Here is a 24111-nt window from a genome sequence, read left to right as displayed (position 1 = left end):
TCTGGTGGTCTCACTGCCCTTACTGTACCTCCTGAATTACTATGATCACTTCAAGTAAAAATAGCAAAAGCCTGTAGAGATTACTGTGTGTTCAAGATGTTGCCTTCCCTCTGTTCTGTACCTGACCAAATAAAATAAATATCAGTTCCGTCATGCAACTGATACAACATGCATGTGTTTCTGACAGCTTTCAATTACAATACAGCTTTAAAAATATTTCATGTTAATATATTATTAATGGAGCCTGTGTTGGGTTTATCACCCAGACACGCATATGGTACTCAATGAGCGGGCACTTCTGCACACAGGTACTTTTTCATATTCAAACTCTTATACAAGTCAATTGTGAAATGTTTTTTTTTTTTTTGTGGGGTAGTACCCTGTTGTGTTTCACATTAGATGATTAGTTAATTTCAGAAACAGTTTTTAAATACACAAAGATTTTTTTAGTATTATTTTATGGTACATTCAAGCTATGTTTTCTAATTATCCCCAATAATTTTAAGGGTTAGAGGACGTTAGTCTTTAAAAGTTGGTTGGAGGTTGTCCCAAGTGATGTTTCTGTTTTTTTTTAGTTACGTTGCCAGCTCTGTTTTGAGTTATTACATTGTAGCCTAAGGCTTGGGCTCACATTATCCTCTACGCTGCAGATTCAAGAACAAACTTCCAGTTGAAATAAATTGAAAAAAAATCCAGTTTTGGCTCATGGGTGCTAAACCAAATTATGCAAGCCCAAAAAGACTTTGTTCCTAACTAGAACTTATTCCTTGAAGTCCTTTTTTGTTCTAAGTTTCGAAAAGTCTGGGATATGACAGTTGTGGCAAGTTGTTAGAAAGAAGGAGTCGGCATCTTTACGCTTTGATTTACTTTGTGGAGAAGAAAAAGGATATTGGATATCCTGTTGTGTTAGAATTGTTTAATTGGAACATTATTTGATTCTAAAACAAGCACAATAGCAACTCCAAGCTGGAGAAACAGTGCAGAAAATGTTAAATATATAAAAAAGCATCTCATGTCTAGGCGTGACAATTGAGCAAAATCCCTTGAAATCGCTAGAATTGATTTCTGAAGAGATTAATTACCTTCTTATCACCAAGGGTCACCACAGGGCTTAGTGCAAGGTGTTCCTGGGTTATGCCTCTGTTGTTAAGTTTTATTTCATCTTAGTCATGCAAGGAGTACTTGTTTTTCCTCTTATGCTCACTTAATGCTTTTCTTATGAATCGTACACCTGACCACGTGTGGCATTTTGATGAAAATCTGTCCCTGTAATTTGCCATTTGCTTCTCTTTTTTCAGGGTTTTAAAAATCGGCCTGGGATTACATTTCTGTCATCCAAAATATGCTGCACATAAGCTTTAAAACCTGTTGAGCAGCTAGACATTTTTTTTTCTGTTTAAATATTTTTAGAATGACCTACTTTTTGTTTTCAAATATGTCTTTTATTTCTCTGTTTCACTGTATCACAAGTATCACAATTCTGTGGTTCAGTTTAGTAATAGGGGAAATATGCATTACATGTCATAAATTAGTAGTGAAAGATTCTTTCAGGGCTTTAATATGCTGAGAGGTCTTGGAAAATTTTCAGAACACATAAGAAGAAGACGTACATATTTGACACCCACCTAAACACTGCATTTTAAAATTGATTGCTTTCACGTTTGTACTCAATCTAAACGGCTTGATCAAACACCGTAAAAACGAAGAGGAGCACTCTGTGGTTTATTTGCCAAGCACAGAAAGCAGTCACTGGCTCTTGGCTGACCCTTTTGTTTCCTCTTACAAGGGTAAAAATATATTCTTTAAGCAAAGAAATCGACACCTCTGTGCAGTAGTAGTAGTATAAATTAATTCAGTGTCCAAAACCGCATTGTTTCACAAAAATGGGCATGCACATTTGGAGTGGGGGGCAGGGAGCCATTCACAGCCCAGAAATGAGCTTGGGAAATCGGGCTCCATGTTTTCTTAGGATTGTCGCTTGTTATCCAGTTTCTCTCTCTCTCTCGACACAATGTGAGGGTGAGAGGGAGAGGTTTAAAATGCAAATACTAGTCCTCAGCTATTCTGTGTGACAGATCAGGGCTCATTTACATTCTCCTTTATATAGTAATTGCCTAGAAAAGAGCTCCTTCTGCCATTAGATTCATTAAATTTGCCACTGATAACTCCACAGATAGCCTATTCTCTAGTGTGAATTACAGACATGAGGAGGGGAGGGTGGATTGCTGGGGGTGGCCTAGATGGACTAACTGCCACTGGAGCTGAATTTGTTTTGCAGATCTCCCTGTGCTGTGTGCATCTGCCCATACCTGCTAGTGATTTTACCGTATAGTCAACAGTGTGACTGTTTCTCAGCAACTGTGACCGTTTCCCCGAGACGGCTGGGAAACATAAGAGAACTGAGCTGTCAAATTAGCTGCATCTGGCTAAACGGGGTTTAACTTAAGCTTTGAAAAGAGAGATGTTCTAAAAGGATCCACGAAGAATAAAAGAGCGCTAATGACTCAATAGCCCCCTCTAGATTAAGCCCAGTGATTTAATTTAAAAAGGGATATAATCTAATTATTGGTTCAAGTTCAACCACTTGTACAACTGCCTTTATCCTTTTGTTTTCAGATCATTAGAGGTGGAATACTAGAACCTAAATATGGCTATATATTCAGGTAACAATTTGCTAGCCTGTGTTTACAGTGTATCTCAGCAATGTTTGTCATGAGCAATTCAGAAGAGGCAAAGCTTCTAAAACAGATACCTCCAGTCAGGAAGGCTTCTGTGTACCAGCTCTTCCATCACAGGCAGTATTCTTTGGATTCCAAGTGCAGATCTGGATATTCCCACAAGGAAAAAGGAATAATCTGGGAAAGAACCAGCACCATTTCTGTAGTGAAGCTGTACACGAAATACACGTTAATATTTTGGAGGGTAGTTTCTGAAATTGTTGTGATTGATTTAAAAAGAAATGCATTTTGATATATGTCAGACCTTTTTTTGCATATGTAAAATATACTTGTGACATGAGTGAATGACTAATGTGAGAAAATGAATCGCTTAATAAGACATTGGGGAAGTGTGCACAGCGTGAAGCAAATTACCTGGATTAGCATAGCAAAATGCTGCATAATTTGCAGTTACTGCTATGCAGATCCTATTTTAAAGAGCAGCCATTGCTAATTACAGCACTGGTAACTCCTTGAGCTACTGTATCTGAAAGGATCACTGAAATGTAAAGGATGGATTACTAAATGAGCCTGCATTTTACAATGGTTAATAATCTTATCCTTAATTTTCCTGTTAATGTAATGGCATGAAAAAAAAATAAAGCGGGGAGTTTTGCCGATAGCTTTGCATTTGAGTTTCCTGAAAAGCGCTCATAAATAAAATGCAATTGTTGTTCTTATAACGAATAGATCCTGTGCCCCTGTTTGCTCATTGACAATGATGGGAGTGGGATTACTTTTTAAGAACATTGCATACAGATACATTTCGTGAGGTAAATGAAGTGATGTTTGACTCTTATATTGCAGTTGTTGTGTAACATAAAGCCATTTGTAATGCAAGTAGCTTTTTATGTATGGGCAATCACAGTCCTCTGCATACTGTAGATATTATCACCAAGATGGCTTTTTGGTGTCTCAAAGACCTGCTCAAGTCCTGGGCATCCTTGGTCCTCAAGGGGTTTAATTGGAAAACATTATTTCAGATACCATCCCAATGCAACATGGTAGGTGTTTGGAGATTTTAAGTATTAATAGTCTCCTTACAAGTAGAAAATTTCTCCACTAGGAGTAATGATGAAGCCAAAACACATCTGGCAGCCCTGTATTCTAAAGTAGGCTAAGCTGAAGCAGAGATCTGCTCTGCTTATAGTACCAGCTCTTAGAGCTCCTGCAGGAGAAATGGCTGCTACTGCAAATAAGGACATTGTTGCTGCCAGTCCAAAGCCATCCAAGGCAAGCTTTTAGGAACTATAACATTCTCAATTTTGTTTTAAGCTGCACATAAAAGTTTTCACTGTTACTTTTTAAGTATAAACATGTCTGTAGGGTTCCCTTTGAAGCCTTAATCGTTAAAAACAAAACCGGCATCTCTGGTATTATCTTAAATGATCTACAATGTGCCAGCGACAGGAAACCTGTAGAAGACCCATCTCTGCTTGTATTCCAGGCAGTGACAACTGGAAGCACATCTTTGTGCGTAGAGGTAATCAAAGGGCCGACGCACACAACACTTTCCTCGAGCCTTGCGCTGGAAACATAATAATTCATGCGAAATTATATCGTGCTTGATTCAGACCTGTTTTTAAAACTCCCACGCAGCATTTGTAAAACTGCTTTCAAGGCAACAGCTAAAAGAGTTATTTGCCTTGTCTTTGTTCAGGCCTCCTCAGGGCCTTTTCCAGAATAGCCCTCGACTTCAGAATGATCAGATTCATATCCGTGAGGCTGAAAGCATCTAAAGATGTCTGTATTTATGTTTACTTCTTCTGTGTGGCATTGTCCTTTTTAAGTTTTCTGAGTTTAAAATTCGCAATGGTGTAGCCATGCTTCATAAAATGAAGTCGTTGTAGAGAATATGTAATTGTCAGATAGCTAGGATTGCAAAGCTGCGCATGTTACAGACTTCAACAGAAGTTATCTTTGCATCTCTTTTTATGACTTGGGGATAGCACGGCCCACGCTAGCCTACTGCATGCAAGCTAAAGCACCGTCATGACTGGGAGGCACGTATTTAAGTAGTGAGTCTGGCCGGATTTGCTACAGCAGGCAACCATCCTCTCTGTCATTTTTCTACTAAATTGTGTTTTGAGTGTTATAGTGCCTGGTGTAACAAGTGTTTCAATTATGCGGCAGTGTGCCATGAAAGCAAGTGTCTACCGTGTGTGATGTGGAAGTTTTGTGCTACGCTTCACTACACAGTATAGTGGAGCTCCAGTATGTGCTCCCACAGTGAGTTGGGTGTGCTGCGTCGATTTTCTTTTCAAAGGTGGTGAGTGTGGAAAAAGGAATCAGATTTTTCTATGCCAATTTGCAGTTTGAAGAAACCTATTGTAATTAAAATGTAAATTTTTGCAAATTAGGACAATGCAATGAAAGACTAGGCTATATAATGCGCACATTTTCTGGTGCTCAGCTCTCGGTCTCCCAGCATTCAGGGATGAGCCGCGGTGGGCTTTGCTGGTTTGTGCACTGCTGATTTTCTGCCGTCTCGGCAGGGGTTCGAACATCTCGTCTCCACGATGGCCATCAGGAGGACCCTGTCCTCAGAAAATGAGAATGACTTCAAAAGCACCTTTTATATATAATGACAATTTTTCACACTGAGAAGCCTCCTGTTAGCAGGGCAGAAAGCGTGATTTATCTGTTGTGTTTGTGTTTGTTAAGTATAAGTTATTTGATTCCAGGAGGACTCAATTAAACATATCGGGTACAACAGCCTTTAAGGTGGTTCATTGTTTTATATTGTCATATGATTTTCTTCACATCCCATTACCAGGCAAGTAAAGCAAATGGCCTCATAAAACTGACACATCATGCAGTTATCTTAAGAGTGTTCTGATCAACTAGTCACGCCTCAACGACCTGATACCCTCATTGTGCACATTATAATACTTTTCGAAGTGAATGCCTGCTGGAAAGCAAACATCCTTCTCTGGAGTTAAGAGCCGTAGATAAGAGATGGAGTCATGTTTTTGTGCGTGTGTTGGTTGTCATGTTGTCAGAGTAAATTTACTGGTGAAAATATAACCCAAAGCATGAACCATTTTGAAAGTAATACTTGCCATTTTATGTCTTTTCCTCTTATGTCTTTGGATCAATTATTATTTTAACCCCCCCCCACTTAAGGGACATGAGGCCTATGAAGGCTCTCCTCAGATCCTGACATTTAACATGCAGACCTACAGGAGAGTGAGCACTGTCAGGAGCAAGGATGCATCCCTTGATGGATCACACTAGAACTGGCAGGCTGGTTCCAGGTGTCAAAGTTGTGTCGTGATTGGCTCATTGTGCACTGCATCTAGGGTCATCCCAGTCCCTGTCAGCTGTCAGCTGGAGGTACCTGGACTTTAGGGCTCTGCCTGAATTCCGAATGAGAGCCTCTACTAGCTGATCCACTCCAAAGTGCCCTGATTGTCATTTGTTTATTGGGCAAATCTACAAGATATGAGTCTCAACACACTAAGTACTACATGATTGCAGGCTGGGAATAAGGGTTTTGGGAGTTAGCAGCATTGCTTTTAGAAGGTCATCTAAAAGAACATACAGGTTTTGAGTATTCATGCAAAGCTGAAATGTTCAGTAGATAAATATATAGTCTGACTGTTTCTCCTTTCAAAGCACTATACCCTATACTGCATAATTAAAGACACCTGGATCTAATACTGGTCAGTGTTAATGTGAAGATATTACACGCTAACAGCACGTTCTCTTAAACTCTCTTAAATGGTCCATTCGTGTGATTGGCCATCATTTGCATGAATTGATGAAGAGCTGTGTGCAATAGGAGATATTGCTGTCCTGCCATTTGGTGTAGAGTGAAGGAAGAAGATAGGTGGAAAAACAGAAGTGAACGGTTAATGACAGAATACTCACAGGAGCTGTGCGATGTGAAAGAGATAATGTTATGTGTAAGTTATAAACTTTATGATTAATACAACACTTACGATTCATGTAATTCGTACCAGGTGCTTGTTTTTTTTTATAATTACATCTACAATATTTGCTATGGAATTTGTAGTATAAGGTCCTCATTAAACACTGTGCGTGTTGCTTGGAAATGTAATTTTTTGGGTAAATGTTAGCTTGTTAGCTGTCAAAATTCCACCAGCACGTGTAAATCTTACTGAAATCATGCCAGAAAAAGAGATATGCATATACTTCATTTATAACTATATTATTTTGGCAGAAAAAAATAGTAGTGGGTGTTGTGTGCACGTTAATGCAGAGGGGTTCAAGTAGTTTTTACAACCTGGATACATGAAGCATCCATGATGGCTGAGATATCAAGATGTGTCGAATGTGGGATGTATGAAACTAAGGCCACAAGGCTGGGCCACAATGCTTTCTATAGTGGTGTACCTATGGAGGGGCATTTCACTGGATTTTTCATTGTCATCCATTGCCCCCAGTAGGTTTCAGGCAAAGTGTTTTTCAGCCAGATACTGTAATGACCCTAAAGTGGAGAGACTCAATCAGGAAGAAAAGAAAAACTTGCACCCAAAATGTTGGCCACCGTGTTTGCTAGAACCTAATCCCATTGAAATGTGTGGAGAGTGAGTTTCACAAGCATGATTCTTCCATAAGTGTATGTGAAGTGTATGTGAAGAAATGTGAAATATTTCTTACGTTTCCCACTGTTGTAGCTCAAAACAGCCATCTATTCAAATGACCCTGGTGATTTTTTATATTTTTCATTTATCATCAGCTGCTTATAGCTTTATTATATGTGAGTGTGTCTTTAGGATCTCAAGCTCTGTTACAAGTTGGAGCTAAATTGTATTATTGTACTTAAACAAATCAATTTTGTTGCAGAGTTTTTCCCCCCCCTGTCATTATGAAGTGTTTGCAGTGTGGAGTGCATTGATTTTTCACAGCCCCGGAAAAACAGTTGATGAATAGCACAGAGGTGTCCTGGGAGCCTTGTTTTAAAGAGAAGAATCCGTCCCCACACACAGACACACACACACAGCCCCCCTCCCCTTTCCCACTTCACAGTCTTGGCTCCAGCTGGGGCAAAATGCCGCCTAAACTCTTGCAGTGGAAAAAAACAGCGGCCACAGGGGATCAGGACCTCCCACTGAACACAAAATCATACTTTGTGGCTAGGGGAATATTTTAGGCTGCTTTCGCTCTGCCCTGCAAACAAAAAGCTTGAACTCAGAAGGTCTTGGTATCAAGTGGAAAAGCTGTGCAGTTCGGGAAAGAGCTCTGGATTGCTCCCAGTGTGTGTACTGGCATGTCTGCCAAAGAGATGCTTCTCAAAAGTCTCTTGAAAATGCACATTTCAAGAAGCATGTTCCACTGATCAAATGATGCTATATTGCGAAGTTTTTTTGAAATTCTGGTCTATAGAATACATATTGTTTTAAAAAACATATTGGTTTGTCAAATTAATTCCTCTATCTGTAGAAGGTCTCATTATTGTAAAAGTAAATTTGATGCATTAAGTGGTTGATGCCATATTGTTTCTTAAGTTCGTTTAATACTGGAAATAAACTAGCTTGTTTTTTTTTAAATACAGTACTGGGACTCAAATAGAAATATTTCTTCTTGGGCAGAATCTGCCTAAGCCTCTGGAACCTGTTCTTTCCCGGGATTGCAGATAACATAATTACTAATGTGGCCCCAGTCATGGTTACTAAAATCAAGTACATTAAATCCGCTTAATTTTTTGAGGATTTCACAGCTACATGTTTGAAATCGAGGAAAAACTGCTGTGCCATACCTAGAGTCTAAAGATGGCGTGAACCTAAAAGAAGGGATGAAAAAAGAGGAAATGGAAGTCTTTTATTTATATTTTATTTTTAATTAAATGTATGTCATAAGGAATTGGAACATCATGCCAGTTGTAATTCGTACCTGGACCCTGATGTCTGTGCAATTGATTGTGCTTGTGTTTCAGTGTGCTTAGCAGGCGTGCTGTTAACACAAAGCATTTTCATAACTTTTGAAGGGTGTGAGTTTAGCAGGGGTGGCTAATTAACCTTCGTTTTCCAGAGACTGTTAGAAATATGAGATGGAGCTGAGCTGCGAACCTATTGTCGCGATTATGCACGCCACTTATTGTGAAAATTTAAATATCTTGCTTCTCTGTACATAAAACTAAGCAAATGTAAATAGTGATCTGTCATGTTGGCATTTTCTCAGTGGAAATGGTTGATTTGCTCAGCTTAATCACTCAAAAGGTACATTATTAATGTCAATTAGAGCACGTGTGACAAGTCCTCTGCAGTGTACGGGGTATTTAAGTGGCTCAATACGTGTGAGCATGGATCTGGATCATGGCTGGGCTGCTGGGTCCGTACGTGCTCAACAAGGGTAGAGCTGGACCGAGCACACTCGTGTTCATCAAGGTGTTATCAGCAGACGCGAGTGAACCAGTTCCTAAAACACTTCATGTTCTTGCGTAATATTTGTAATTATCTGTGCTTTTCTCCCTCTTCAGATTTACCAACAAGCTGAATTGCAGCTAGAGAAACTAATTTTCCAGTACATTTATTTCTTCATAAATGTTTACTTATTGTGCTGATTGTAATTTCTGACTGCATATTGGAACAGCAGATAGTCTTATGCCGGAATGAAGACCTTTTCCCAATCTGTTTGAGCTGTCTATTGGTTCTGCACGTGGGGTGTATGATCTTTAAACATGATGGCTGAGATATCAAGAAGGATCTTATTTGTTGAAAAAGGCTTGAAGTGAAACAGTGACTTGATTTATGTCTGTTTTTTTATACCTATATGTAAAAACAAAGATGTTATAATATACAGCTGCAGGATGTCATGGTTAGCACTTTCCCATGCTAGAGGGCTTCTCACTTGTGGACAGGTCTCCTGTTGCTGGAAGAGTGAAGACAGGGCAGTGGGTGAAGACCGAGAGAGAAGGCATCTGTTAATAGGCTTATCTGTCAATCTGCTGTGAATTGTGATCTATGCAAATTGGGTTTGGCAGTGAACCCATACTCCTGTAAATGTTTAGGGTGTTTAGGAGAATATTCTTTACCTACACTGACGTGTGAAGAGGGAAACAACAATATTAGACTGTTGTAAATGCTCTTCATAAGGATTTTTTTATTGGTACCAACACAGTGGCTCCATGATAGCATCTAGAAGGGCAATCTATCAATTTTTAGGAAATAGCAGAAGTCTTTAATCATTAAGAGGATCTCTCTTTGGGCGTATTTTTTGCTAAAGTGTATAAGTGATTTTAACCTCAGTTTGTTTTCATTTGCAGTACGTCTTGCCTGGAAGAGGTTAAGAGGAAAGAGGAAGGGGTGTCCTTAACGGGACATGTGAAGGGAAGGGGGGTGGTCAGAAGACTCCAGGTGTGTAATGCACACAGGTAGGAATCTTTTTGTTCCTTTGTTATTGTTGTTTTTTAGAAGTAGGTAACAGATGATGTTGGCCACTGGCAGTGGATGTAATTGAATCTAAATCCCCAAGTGACATCAAAAGTGTTATGCATGTTACCTTGACTTTAAAACTTAATTCACTTCATTTATAACCTCTTTATAATCTTCTTCTTCTTTAATGTTATACTTTACTCAAAATAGTTGTTTTTGTTCTGTCGGTGTGAGTGTGTGATCCTTTGTCAATTAGACATGTCCAATAATGCTGAAGTGTCATTTTGATTAGCCCGTTGACAGTGAGGGTTCAGGTTTCAGGTTCAGGTTCAGGTTTAATTAATCTTATTATTGGTTTGTTTTAATGAAAATAGGCTGTCTGATTTTGTGAAGCTGCTCTGCTTTCTGGTACTGAACAGTGTGTTAACTAGTTGCACCTAGTTAGTGTAAACGTCACAAGACACAACACATCTCTGGGAAAGCAGACTTGTGTGAGTAGCTTTTAGCATTTCACTGCTTTTTTATGCAACTGAAATAACAGCCACTGAGGATTAGCTCTTTAATGAGGGTTTCTATAATGATTATTTAGTATCCAATATCCTAAGATAATATTATAAAAATAACATTCAAATCCTTTCCAAAAATATTTTCTAACATCTTCAACTTCCTAAGCCTTATTTCAACACGTGTCCTTGACCTGCAGCTTTAAGTGTTGCATTAAACTAGACATTTCCTATAACCCTTATCTACATAACGCAACATGAAAGTCAAGAATTCAGTTTGTTTTTTAGCTGCAACACAGGAAGTGAGCATGCATTGAAACTCAAATCTGAGACAAAACTGAATGAGAAGATTTTAGTTCTGCAGCCTGAAGGCAATGGAAACAAGTGGGTTAAGAGTAAAGACAGGTGAATATTGTGATGCTACCCCTGCAAAACTAGCTGTGGAAATCAAGATATGCGATGATGACATACCACGAATTTTCTAGTGTAGCAAGAAAAACAATGGTAGCTCCATTCTGGGCACTACAAGATTAAACTTCAATGTCTGGACACATACATGTGCTTTTGATATGTGCATTTAACTAGCATGACACAATAACCTGTATGCATAAAAATGTTTCCGGGGTGCTATAATGGTTGAAACTCTTGGGCAGAGTGATTTTGCTGTGTATTACTGCTCTGTATGAAAACGTCAATAAACCGCATAAATCTCCCTTCACCACATAACTGGGTTAGGTGTAGGCTGGTTTTCTTGTCACAACCTGTGTCTGACCCCTTGTCTGTCTCAGGCGAAGGGAACTTTCTTTGCCTGCTGCTTTAGCCAAGTTGCTGGCAAGGGAGCAGTAGCAAATCAACAAAGCAGGCAACCGATTGCTTAAAACTTCCTCCCCTTGAACAGATGCCTTACTATAAACCTCGCTGGAAGCACCTGTAGTTTCGTAGCCAAAATCATGTTTCAATGATCAGATTTTCACTTGCTTCATCAGGGTTTTGGATTTGCCACATGCTTAATAATGAGGTGAGGACCCCCCAAAAATTCACTTTCTTTACAGACTGAGATCCCATGGGCATCATCTGGATTGCTCTGGCTTTAAATAGCTGGCCGCTGATCGAAGTCTGTTAGTGCAGAAATCCTCTGCACCTTCTGGGCTGCAGGTATACTTCACCTGTGTAAAACGGTGAATATTTTTTTTCTGAAACATTTCCTTTACTATTACATACAGTTTCATAATTGTTTGGTTCCCCCACTGAAATAAGCGGTTTGGATTCATATGCATCAAACGCCTTTGAAATTGTACCTGCTCAGTTACACAATGAATTGGTAATAATATTTTCTATTTTTTTCTGGGATTAGGAATTAGGACAGTCAAAAAAAAAGACTGGTAATCTTGCAAAATGAACGCTGAGAAATGCTGTGGCCATGACAAACATCTGCCTCACACGCAGCTGAGTGGGATAAACTAAACCGATTAGTGTTTTAAACGGCAAGCCGCGAGGGCAGTCGGAACAGTCACAATGTGATGGTGGCAGGGAGATTGTGCTCCAGCAGGCCTTTGTTTCCATTATGGATTCTCCCAGTATACAGACTGCTGTCATCTAAATCTTGAAAACATATGATGTAGAACCATAGTGATTTTATTTATTGTTTTATAAAATACAACACTGGGGGGTTGACAGTAGTATTGCTTTATGAATACATTATGGGCTTCAAGTGATTTAGCAGTTTGTTCACTGTCGGGCTTTACACATGAAGAAAGTATTCTGCGTTCCTTTAAAGAGAAATCTGCTGAAAGTCGGCTATATAATTTAAATTAAAGTCTTGACTTTTTCTATAGTTACTTTAAAGCTGAAGTATAGTTATATGTATTTTACTGTTAATTATGTATTGTGGCTGAGATGCTCTTCCTTTCAACTCATTGGCGATTTCTGAGCAATCACTTTCTCATTGGCTTTGCCAGGAGGGCAGTTTCCTGTACGGACTTTACCGTTAATCTTACGCGAGGAGAAATCACTTTCGTTCGGAGGTCAGTTTATGGCACTGAGCCATAGAGGGGAGAAACATCAGTAACTGCCTGTGCGGAGGGAGGAGTTGGTTCTTTCCCTATGCCCACACATTGAGAAATTCAAGATGGGGTGGGAGTGCCCCAGATTATTAGGTGAGAACCAAATGGTTTTATATGAGGAACAGGCCTCACCACAGCACCCAGAAAGTGCTTCATGTGATCTTGAAAGCAACAGTCTTTCGCTCTCAACTCTGACCATTAGAGAAACCACACTGACATCTCAAAGATATTTTTGATTTTTAACGTTTTTAAGCATTGTTAGTTTGTTAAACTGTAGAATGTTTTTTTTTATATAAATGTTACCCATCTACTGTTTATAATGTATTTTTTATAAAGGTCCCTGAGATTGCATTAGTCAATGAATATTCACTTTATGGTTTGTGGTTTTCTGCATTTAACCATGGTTTCAAATATCCAGCAATCCATTCCAAAATACTCTTCTGGCCTTACATACAGATGCACAGAAGGTAGACGTCATATATATTTTTTTTATACTGTCAGACAAGACCTCATAAAAACATTTTACATCTGTACATGTAAGTCTTCTGTGTGCTGGTTAATATGAAGCCCAGTGCCCGTGTGTATAAAGAGTGCTACACAGGATAAAGAAAAGGATGTCAGCACACTGAGGATTAGGACTCGCCGCAGGAGTTTCTGTGCTTCAAGGACTTTTTCTTGGGTGTTTCGACTTATGTCCTAGAGCCGTATTTAATTAAAAAAAGATTCCTGTGAGTGGAGGTGATAGGGGAGGCTGGGAGCAGCAGGATAAATATTTGTTATCCTTGCATGTGGAACTGTGTAAGGTTGTGTGTAAAGGCTGCTTGCATGACTTTTTTTTTTACCACTTCAGCAATTAAATTTTTGCTCATCTTTTCTACACAGGTTTTCAAAAAGGTGACTTTAAGCTTCAGTACAACTTGGTTTCTTTTCTCGCTGTTTTTTTTTTTACATCATCACAGGGTTATAATCCTATATAACCAATCACAGAAAAAACAAACCAGAAAATGTTAAAGCATGGTGTAAATTAAGAAGCTACCTAATAAAAATTTATATTGCATGACAAACAGAAATGGACACTTCTTGCACTTTTTACTTTACTCCATTGAGTGGTGTAATTTTCTTTTCAAAGATTGAGAAACCAAAATGGCTCTGAAAAGTGTTACACATTAAGATGGTTGTACTGCCAGTTAAGAATCTAGTAACTAATTCATAGCAAGCAAGGAACTGAACAGAAGGTCAAAGTTCAGAGTAGGAGGTGGCCAGAGCCTCTGCTGCTGCTGATAACCCAGTGGTTTGTCGTCAAACAGTACAGTACAGAGGCAGGGCTTTGTGTACTCAGCTAAAAATAGTCAAGGATCGGCTCCTTCCAGCACACTGATTATCACATTTACCAGCCAGGCTTGTGCATGTGTATTAACCCTTTATGGCCTGGATTTTTGCTTTTGTGTACAAAACCTAAGAAAGAATCGTATGTTGTAGGAATTATTCCTTTCACTGAAAATAATTTTTAAAAGTTTTTATTGTTGTACGATATTTTCTGGCTCAGAAGTTCTGACAGGTCTGCCTGCACCGTCTGTTGGTTACACCCATGTTGAATATTCTGCTGGTGTTAGGCTGTCATATGATTACTTTATTAGAAACCTAAAATTATCACTTTTATACATTTCCCAGAAATGCCAAATGAAATATATTCATGGAATAATGATTCAACTACAAACAGTGACTGAGGAGTTCAGTATTAAAACTTGTGTGGCAAAACTCAAAAGGCATTTTTTTTTCATTTACATAAAAGAAAAACTCCAATGTGGCCGAGATTATTTTTTTGTGTGTGTGGATCAGACTAATTTTGGTCGATGACCTCTAACCGATGCCCGCCACAATTCTGCTGCCTCATGTCATTTGACATGACTCTGCATTTCAGTCAGGCCAGATGCCCAGATTCAGAGTTCATAGACTTCTTTCTATTGGTGGGACCTTCAAGTCCTGACAAGCCACAAAGTGAAAAATCAAACGAGTTTTGTTTCTTGAGGACTGCTCATAGTTGTCATGACTGGTAAAAAAAGAGATCTTGGATAGCTAATTGGGATTTTGGCTTTTTGTAAATTTGCATGCTTAGGTTAATTCATAAAGAGATAAAGGTGTCTGCTGGATCACTATGAAGTAGGTAACACATCTATAACAGGGCTTCAAATACTGTTTCTGGTGTCGGAAATACATTCATATCAGTTGTGCAGGGATTTCTTTTACTTCATTTGTTTTTTGATGGATTTCAGTATATAAAGCCTTTTTACTCGTGGACACAGCTCTCAGACTATACTGTATTACCAAATATCAAATTGAGGCAAAATAGTTGCATGGTGTTTCTTACCTGAAAAGATGTGACTGCTGAAAAGACAAATTGTTTGCATGCAAAATTCAAATCTGTGACTCTTCCTTCATCAAATGGTCTGCCTGCAAACCCTGTAATCTGTTTATATCACTGTGAGCTTTACATGGAAGCTTAATGATACTTACCACTCTCCTCCCTTTCAGATGACCTTTAAAACAGTCATTTTATTTTTTTAACTGCTTTGTTGGTGTCAACATTTTTTAGGAAGGAAACACATTTTTGTTCCCGTTGCTGTCCTTCGTAGCTCCACATTTATGAATAAGTCTGACTATTCAGTGTGCTGGAAGACAAATGAGAACAGGGCACATTGCCATAAGGAAAAAAAATGTTTAAAAAACATTAAACAAATGCTTAAATGCATGCTGTCATTGACATGAAAAGGTTATATAATTATGAAACTCATTTCTGTTAACTTGTCAAGTGTTTTCTTTATGATTAATAACTCTGCTCTTAATGTGTTTTACTTTGTACGTGGACAAATTAATTAATAACCCTCTGTAATTATATACTTTTTAATAATACCATTGGCTTGCTGATCCTGTGATTTTATGAATGATCTGATCTCATTGTGTGTAGTCTCACAGTTTCCATTAGTAAATAGAAATACTGTTAATCTTTTCATAATGTTGTTTGAAAGCTACTCAGCAAATTTACTTAATAAAACAAATGATGTAGTAGTATGCTTCAATTAAAGTGTTTTCTAAGATTTATATGGCTGTACTTGGAAATTGTTCTTTGCCAGATTGGAACTGGAAGGCTTATATTACTTTTTTTAAATGTATAAAATGTGTAAAAAAGTCATTCTGCATTCCTACTTGCTTTCATAATCTTGAAGTGCCAAAGTTCAGTTTCAAACGCTTTGTTGCATCTGTAACAAATGAGTTCCCCCCTCATTTCACTGTGTTTACTGTGGTTTAATGTGATAATCAAGCACCTTCATTACTATTTAGCATCTTAGCAGTGCTTAGGTGTCATTTACATTTTCACAGTATCTTCTATAGCTGCTCTGCTTTGTGGGCATTGTCACTCTTTGTTGTAATTAAAAAATATACCCCTTGTACAATACATTAATCTTTTTATAACCATAGTTAATTTGCACATTTAGTGGTTATGTAAATTTACTCAATTTAATTGGTATGTCCAGCCAAGAACACACACCTTGTTTCAATCGTATTACCAGAAGTGCCGTTTGTATCGAGTGATAATGGAGTACATTTTGAAGATATAAAACTTGCAACTGCACTTTGAGGTAAATGCATCAGTGACACAATAAGGGGTGCTCTGAAAGTGGAATTAAAATGTGTTATCCTAGAAGTTCAAACTGAGATATCTGAAACATAATGCACAACTCCTGCAAAAAGTGATGCACTTTTTATTACTATTTATTCAAACAGCATGGAGCTGTCAAGGGTTAGCTAAATAGTGCTGATTGGAGTAATTTAGCACTCTAGTCACAGAGCAGCTGTTTGACTTTCTCTTGATTGCCCTGTGTACAGAATTTCCCACCACTTAATGCAAATTTTCTTTTAATATACATTTACTCATTAGAAAGGCTTATCTCCCAATTCACTAATTCTGATTCCTCTATACATTCACCTGTGTTCTTCCGTTCTTAAATTTCTGCTTCAAACATCTTCTCTATCGGGCTGCAGTATGGAGGTGTGGTTAGGGCTCTGGACCTGCGACTGGAAGGTTGTGGGTTCAAACTCTGGTGGGGATCTTCTGTTGTACCCCACAGTATGATGCTCCAGCTGCATTAATGGGTAGAAATAAAACGTGCTTTGGATAAAAGCTGCAGCCAAGTCATTTAGAGGAGAATAAGATGGGGAGAACCAATTTTAACTTACTTTACCAGGTTTTTTTTGTCCATCTTACATCTGTTTGGTAAGAAAAGAAAAATATTTTAATATAATTTGTAAGGCAAATCAAGAGGCATACAGCATTAATTACACCAAAAAAAGTGTTAAGTGAAAATGTATATTGTCAATGGTGTGCTGCATCTTGGTATGATGAAAACTAGTCGGTTCAACCCCTCCATGTTATACTGTATATTGTCATACATCTGGATCTTTTTTTTCCATAATTAAGCTCATAAGGCGAGGCAGATGCTGCACGCTTTTCATCCCAGGTCACAGGTTCCCCTGAACCCTGGTAAAAATGATTGCACCTGCTGGCAGTGTTTTATATATATATCAGTTCCCGTGACTGCTGGTGTTACAGTCATAGTTAAAGAAACCACTGTTAGCAGCAGTCAAGTGGCTTGCGTCCACACGGGACATTCTCCATGGCAGCTAATGCTTTGCCTCAATAACAGGAAGGCAAGGGGAGAAACAGAAAGTGGGATGAAAACTGGAAGAGGACTATTACATCATGCTGTGAAGTGGTTTTGGTAGGAAGTGAAATTGGGAGGGCTTGCATTTTAAATGGAAATCACACTGTGTACAGGTATTTTGGTAGAAACACAGCCTTCTGATGTCTATTTAATGAGCAGAAGGTGTCTCACAGCCCCTAACTAGCTAACTGGGCTGTTTGAAGTTGGTGTTCCTCTTTAATGTAATACTTAGGTTAAAGTAATTGACTGAGACTTCTGAATCTTTGGGGAGGGAAGGCGATGCATCTCAGCTCTTCCCTCCTTGACGTAGGAATACAAAACTACAAGTTGAGGTAGGGAGGGGAAAAGGGAGCAGGGTGTTAGAGGATATGTTCATTCCCACTGCAAGAATCTATAATTTGATCTGATAGTTAAACACGAAGGGTGGAGTTTTGCCAGAATCTGCAGTTAGAAAAGCCTTTCTGTTTTATGAGAGTAACAGTAACTGAAGTCAAATGGTTCTTAAGCCTTCTTAGCCTGCTGGAAACATCTAAAGAGTCTTGTCAAGCCTCCACTGGAGCTTCTCATCCAGTGCAATGTATTTACTCTCTTTTAATTTTTTTTTTTTGCTTCATGTGAAACCGATAGATTTGATTTCATAGGTTTTCGTCTTCTCTCTTGGGGGGAAAAAAAGGTCAAAAGAGGAAAAGAAAGATCGACTGGTGATGTGCAAAACAGAATATTGCGTAAAAATAGGGAAAGAACCAGGACTGTAGCAGTGTGGAACAGAGCAAACAGATCTTTAAGCTTTCCAGATCCCTCAGATACCAGAATGTGAGTTATTTCGAGCACTCTGACCTTCTTAATTGAAAACGTATGAGGCCGCTCAGAGCTGTGTTGTTGACACAACAGCAAACCAAATGCGTACAACCCGCATGCTCTGATGAAACAGCCAGTCCTGAAAGCTGACCCCCTGCTTTAGCTGCAGGAGAAAATGGAAATGCACTTGCATTGGTAGAGAGACCAGGAGGGGCATCATGCAGACAGCTGCACGTGTGGCATCATGTAGCCCTGTCTGTCATGAAGATATTTCTGTCTCCTTAGTGCAGCCCACAAGACTTGGAAACGGGCACACGCTGCCATCGTGACATCATCACTCATGTCCTGGGCTTTGCTAAAAGGGCAGGAGATCACTTCCCCAGGATTCAAATTAGACTATGAAGCCATGATTGATGGAAAACCAGGACAAGTGCTCCTGAAACAAAGAACAACAACAATAACAAATTCGACCATCACAAACCCTGAGTTTTTTAAGGAACAAATTGTGAGATTTCAGTTCCCTTTGATTGTGTTTGTGCTCTGATCTTTATGTGAATCCTGTAATACCTCCACGCGTGTATGAGATGTCACAGATCCCCCCATCCCCACCATGTGTAATTTAAATACCAAAGCAAATACTTAAACTGAGAGTAGTTGTATGTATTTTATCTTCAGAGTATCCAATACCAAGTTAAGAAAGGTAATGCATTTTTTTAATTCTGGATTAAGAAGTGTACAAGGGTGGGTTGCAGCAGACAAAGTTTAATGGGTCCTACTAAGAATGAGGCTGGTTTTCCTCCGTGTGAAAGGAGATTGTGGGGTCATGTGTGTGGCTGGCTTCACAGAAACAGTTACAACGCATGTTAACAAGTGTTGTTATCTCCCTGGGCGCTGGAGGCCATGCTAGAATCGGCTCCTCTGGCAGAAGGGATCAGGGATCTGTCAGGATCAATCCTGACAACTTGCCTCACAGCCCCTCGGTAAGGTCTGATCACTCAGGCTTTCAAATGAACAAGCCTCACCCAGGAGTGCGTCTCCCACCTATCTGGATATGTACAGAGCTTAGTGGGAAAGGGTACATTTTGTGCTTCAAAGATTTTTGAATGAACTGTGATATTTGTTTTCTTTTAAGCATTTGTTTAATCCTGCTTAATCATTCTGTCTTAAAGATGCATTGCTTAGCTTATCTTAAGCAGTTTAATAAATTATTAAAATTATGTTGCACACCTCTGCAAACATCCTATTGTGTAGTTAAATGAGCTGGGAACATGATACCAATGACAATTAAGCTGTGAGAGATATCTAAACCTGGTTCTGCCACAGTCTGTGTTCTCTTGCCGTCCTCCTATTCACTGTACAGGTGGGGCTCAGCACCAACAGAGGAAACTTTAAACTGAGGTCATGTTCGCTTCCATGGTTCACTAAAGATACCGGACAGTGTTAGAGTAGGGTGTTAATCCCAGTGTCCTGGCTAAACTCTACTCTGGACTTTCTTGAAAACCTGGCTAAATAAATTTCTGTCTTAATTCATTTGTCTTAATTTCTCACTCCTCCTCCTGATTTGCTGTGCAGTAGGCCTGAAGGTGCACAGTGGCTGCTGTGTGTCCCCCTGTGGTGGAAGAAGTGGGTCTCCTCCTATATTATGGTATCTGTGGGATGAAATGTTTTATACATTATGGTTTGGTATGAAATCTGATGTTGACGTGTGTGCTCGTCTCTGGTCCAGAAACTGCCCACGACAGAAGGGAATGATAAAAGGAAAGTCGACCGCCCCACCAGGCATTGGGTTTAGCGTGTAACACAGCTGCAGGAACATGCTCTCTGGAAGGCTGTAGGAACATGCCAATATTTTCATTCCCCTTCTTCAGGCATTTCCGACTGCTAACAAAGGAAGAATGAAGTGGTGAAATCAGAAAGGAAGATCCTTTATAGGGGCAAAGAAAGACTTTGCGTGCTTCTGCTGACTGAAGATACAGGCTACAAAATCCACACTTATTGTATTGAGAATTCTAATATTTTTTAGCTCAAAAGATATATTGTTACCTCGTACCCTTATTCATTTTCTTTTCAAACCCGAAACTCCACAGTTGCTCTTTTTGGAATTCCCAGAGTCAAAAGTGCACATGTTCAAGAATGTCAACCAGTGTGAATTCAAAGCTTTACCACCAGTTTTGTTTTTTTGAAGGGGAAAATTTTTTAATCCATTAACTTGAGCATTTTGCTGTTGCGTTTCAAACCGTTAAAACATACCTCATCATTATCAATTGTGGTGCAATGAAAACAGTGCGTGGAGGGTGGAGCCTTTTAGCAGTCAGGAAACGCTGCAGTCAGGAGAGTTGTGACAGCTTCACAGCCCCAAACCTCAGTTGAGAGTAGTACATAATATCCAGCTCCCCTTAATGGAAAAAACCAACCATCTCTAGGCCTTCGAATCTCTGAAATTGTATTTTCTGTATAGTGAGGAAGCATGTTAGATGTGATGCCCCAAATACAGTCACTTGGAATTAAATTCAGTGTGTGTGTGGAGCAACACATTTCCATCTGCCTCTATCAATTGTATCCAGGATGCCTGCAGAGGATTTGCCGAGAGATTCTTTAAAATGATAAACAGATGCCCATAAACAGGGATTTAGGTTGCAAGAGGAAAGAGTTACGATAATTGCTAGGTGCATTAGACTCATTTCCATAGATGAAAACCCACGTCTGTCAGTAAATTTAGCAGCCCCCCTAGATTTCATTTCTGTGTCATCATTGTAAATGTTTCAGTCAGTGGGTCACGTGCCTGCAATTCTGCGGTAGACTGGCAGAGTCCTTGGGCTGGAACCAAGTGCTGGTGGTTTGCAGTCTTGGCAGCCACTGTGTCTAACTGGAGCTGGGAATAAAGAGGCCTTGTGTGATTTAATGCCACTGTGAAAAGTTGGGTTGACTGTGAGCAAGTGAAGGTTTAAAATAATGAAAGGTCTTTACCTTTGTTTTACTGTTAAGTTACAAAGCTACTAGAAGCCATTTGCTCTCAATTTATGTAAGCATCCAGTATTTGCTTACCATAAATGATACATTTTCTTAAACAGATTTCTTGTTTTCAAATTTGCAATTTGTTTTGGAGCACAGAAACAATCTTTTCAGGACAGCGGGCACATTCAGGTGGGTTGAGGATTTTCAGTTAAGCGCAAATGATATGGAAAGAAATGCTTGCTGTGTGTACAATGACGAGTACATTAGGTCTACAAATCCTGTTGGTGTTTTAATAATTTTCACCTCTGAAATGCAGTTGGATTCACTACAGTTTTTTTCTGACCCCCCTCTTTTAAATCCGTTCTACTTTTTACATGCCTCTTCTGTTCTGTTTCCTTTGCCTTGTTCAAGTGGTACTTTGGTGCATTAACATCAAGAAAAATGCAAGACCGATGCCAAAAGGGTGATTACATGGTGAAGTTTTGTTTCAAAGCACAAGTTTTTATTTTTTATTAAATCCGCACATGACTAGTATTCATTAAAAAAGGCCCAGCGGATTGAATAGCTGTTCACTTTCTGTCTGACATTTTCTCTTAGCAATAAACTTGATTTTACACAGCACCTGAACAATGTAACAAGGAACAATGTAACCATCTTAAAGCACTTGTGTGATGGACACCAAATATGATTAACTTTTTGCTAATTAGGATCATTATTCACAACCTGTGCGAAAGGCCTTTAAATGTTTGTGGATGCTGAACGATTCATGAACTGCTCAACAGGGTTACACAACATTACTCTGCTGCGATGGTGTTGTACAGTTATTTCGACATGACTAGCTAATGTGATACAGCTCTTAGGTTTGTCATGAACAGCTATTGTGTGTGAATCATGAATGGAAGTTGTGAAATTATAATTGGGAACGTTTTGTGAATTGTTCTAGTGCCTGTTTTTATTTTTTGATCCAGCTGCACTTGAACAGATTTTGAACCTTTTCAGCTTCTTACTGAAACCATGGAGAAAGCTATTAATAGTAATTTTCCCTGCATAGTTTGAATGATAATACACAGAAGGAAAGTGTGTATGATTCACAGGTTAAGATGGCTATGTGTGCTTCAAACATGTGCCACAAGGGTACTTGTCATACCAGATAGTCCTTGGTTTATTTTTATTTTTTTGAAGGAAAACAACAAAAGCTAAAAAAGAGTTCCTTTAAATCCTTTAGTTCCTTTAAATTCACCAATTTCTTATGATGTTTTATATATATAATTGCATTCCAAAGTGAATAATGGTTTGTTACAGTTTCAAAGACAAGTAGACTGCTAGAAAAAGTACTAAATGCAAATGATCTCGATTGCTGAAAGTTACATAAAGTCAGAAAGTCCACTTTAAAGGGGTTCTGCGCCTTGCAGATCATATTGGTTCTTCTGGTACACAACTAGCTTCTAGCTGTAAACCTGGTGCTAGAAATTCAGCAGCTTTATGAGTATTCCTTTCCTAAGTAGTTGATGTCTAGATTTGCACAGCATTTGGAAGTAGCTGAATTGCTAATATTCCCAGTCATATATTCTTGGTCTTTGCGCTGCTAATATTTTGATCCGAATTTCTGAAATTATATCATTAGGGGGTATTAATGCTTTCAGGTTCTGTGCTGCACTTTGTAATTTTCTCCCTCTGATTGTGTTTGAAGTGCTTATTCAGATACGTTTCAGGGGCTGGAGAGCAGGTTGGATGCCTTTCTTTCCTAAGTCCTTGTGCTGTGATCATATGATCAGCAGCGGTTTGCCATTGTCAGCAATCCCTTCACGATCTTCAGCGTCTGGTTACAACAGGCTAATAGGGCTGTGAATATATTGCTGCCATCCCAGCTCAGCCATGTTAAATCCAGGAAAGGTAATGTATGTGCAACAAAACACAAAAATTTATTATTGGGTGTTACAAAAAGGTTTGTGTGAACATTGGCCTTATTTTTGCCGATGATCATAAATGGGCTTATTAATTTTAAACAGAAAAAATATTTGCTCTAGTGCAGCCTAGTTATATGAATTATTCAGATTGCATGCATCCTGGCCACTACATTTAATGGCATCTATCCGAGATCAATCTGGATGCGCAGTGATCTCAGCATTCAATATACTACATGGAAATTGCTTGAAATTCCTGTGTGCCAGTTAAATAATGCCAAATAGGAAAATGATTATATTCAGTAGAAAAAAATGGAATTAAAGCTTGTTTTGTGTGCTTAATGGCAAGCAGTCGGCTTCATCCCAAGTGTCTGAAAGTTAGCGTGTGGCAGAGTCATGAAATGATCTAATTCATATTTGAAGGCCCTTCTCCCTTTTTTGAGATTTGTCTCTCCACCACAGTAGCCTAGTGTGTGTCTGCAGCATCACTCCTAATCGCATCTCTTGGCACAATACAACAAGCTACAGTAACTGCTTTCATATTGCGTATTTGTATGAGTATTTAATATTTGCAGGTTTAAAGTTTGTGTTCTCTGTGGGGAGGGGAGATTAACTGCATACAATTATTTATGTACCTGAATGAGGGAAGCAGACTTTTTTTCCCCTGAAGGTCCACTATTACAACAACTTCAGGACAGAGTGAGCAAGGTGCCTATTTACAATGAGAGGTCCCTCACCGCTTCATCCCCCTGGATTTCACACAAGCAGGTCTTGAACGCAGGGCACATGGTGCACTCTGTGTAGTCTGGACACTGGCCTTTTTATCTGAGCCTCAACCCTTCACATGCTTTGAAAGCACCAGGATAGACAGGGCCATACTGAGAATGCTCCACTTGGCATTGATGCAACTATCTGTAGTAAAGCCTGCTTCAGCACTAAAGAAGGTGTCAGAAAAAGGGCTTCCATTTCATGCCAAGAGGTCTGTTAGATGAATTTATTTCTCTTATGATTTGCCCATGTTTGAGAGGTGATTTCTCACTTTAATTCCTGCTTACCTGACCGATGACGGCTCCTTTGTCTGGGTGTTCGGCAAGTATTCTTTCAGAGAGG

General features: G+C 39.1%; 1 protein-coding gene across 9 annotated transcripts in view; it reads left to right on the top strand.

The window, feature by feature from the left end:
• Nucleotides 1-24111, top strand: part of zmiz1a (zinc finger, MIZ-type containing 1a) — a 156140-nt gene that overhangs the window by 30653 nt on the left and 101376 nt on the right. For all 9 annotated transcript variants that reach the window (XM_015346328.2, XM_015346330.2, XM_015346333.2 and 6 more), the window contains exon 2: nucleotides 9949-10056. The gene's annotated coding sequence lies outside the window, so the exon portion shown is untranslated. The remainder of the gene's footprint in view (nucleotides 1-9948; nucleotides 10057-24111) is intronic.

Source organism: Lepisosteus oculatus, chromosome 4 (genome assembly GCF_040954835.1).
Source record: "Lepisosteus oculatus isolate fLepOcu1 chromosome 4, fLepOcu1.hap2, whole genome shotgun sequence".
Classification (NCBI taxonomy): domain Eukaryota; kingdom Metazoa; phylum Chordata; class Actinopteri; order Semionotiformes; family Lepisosteidae; genus Lepisosteus; species Lepisosteus oculatus.
This window is presented reverse-complemented; position numbering and strand designations above follow the sequence as displayed.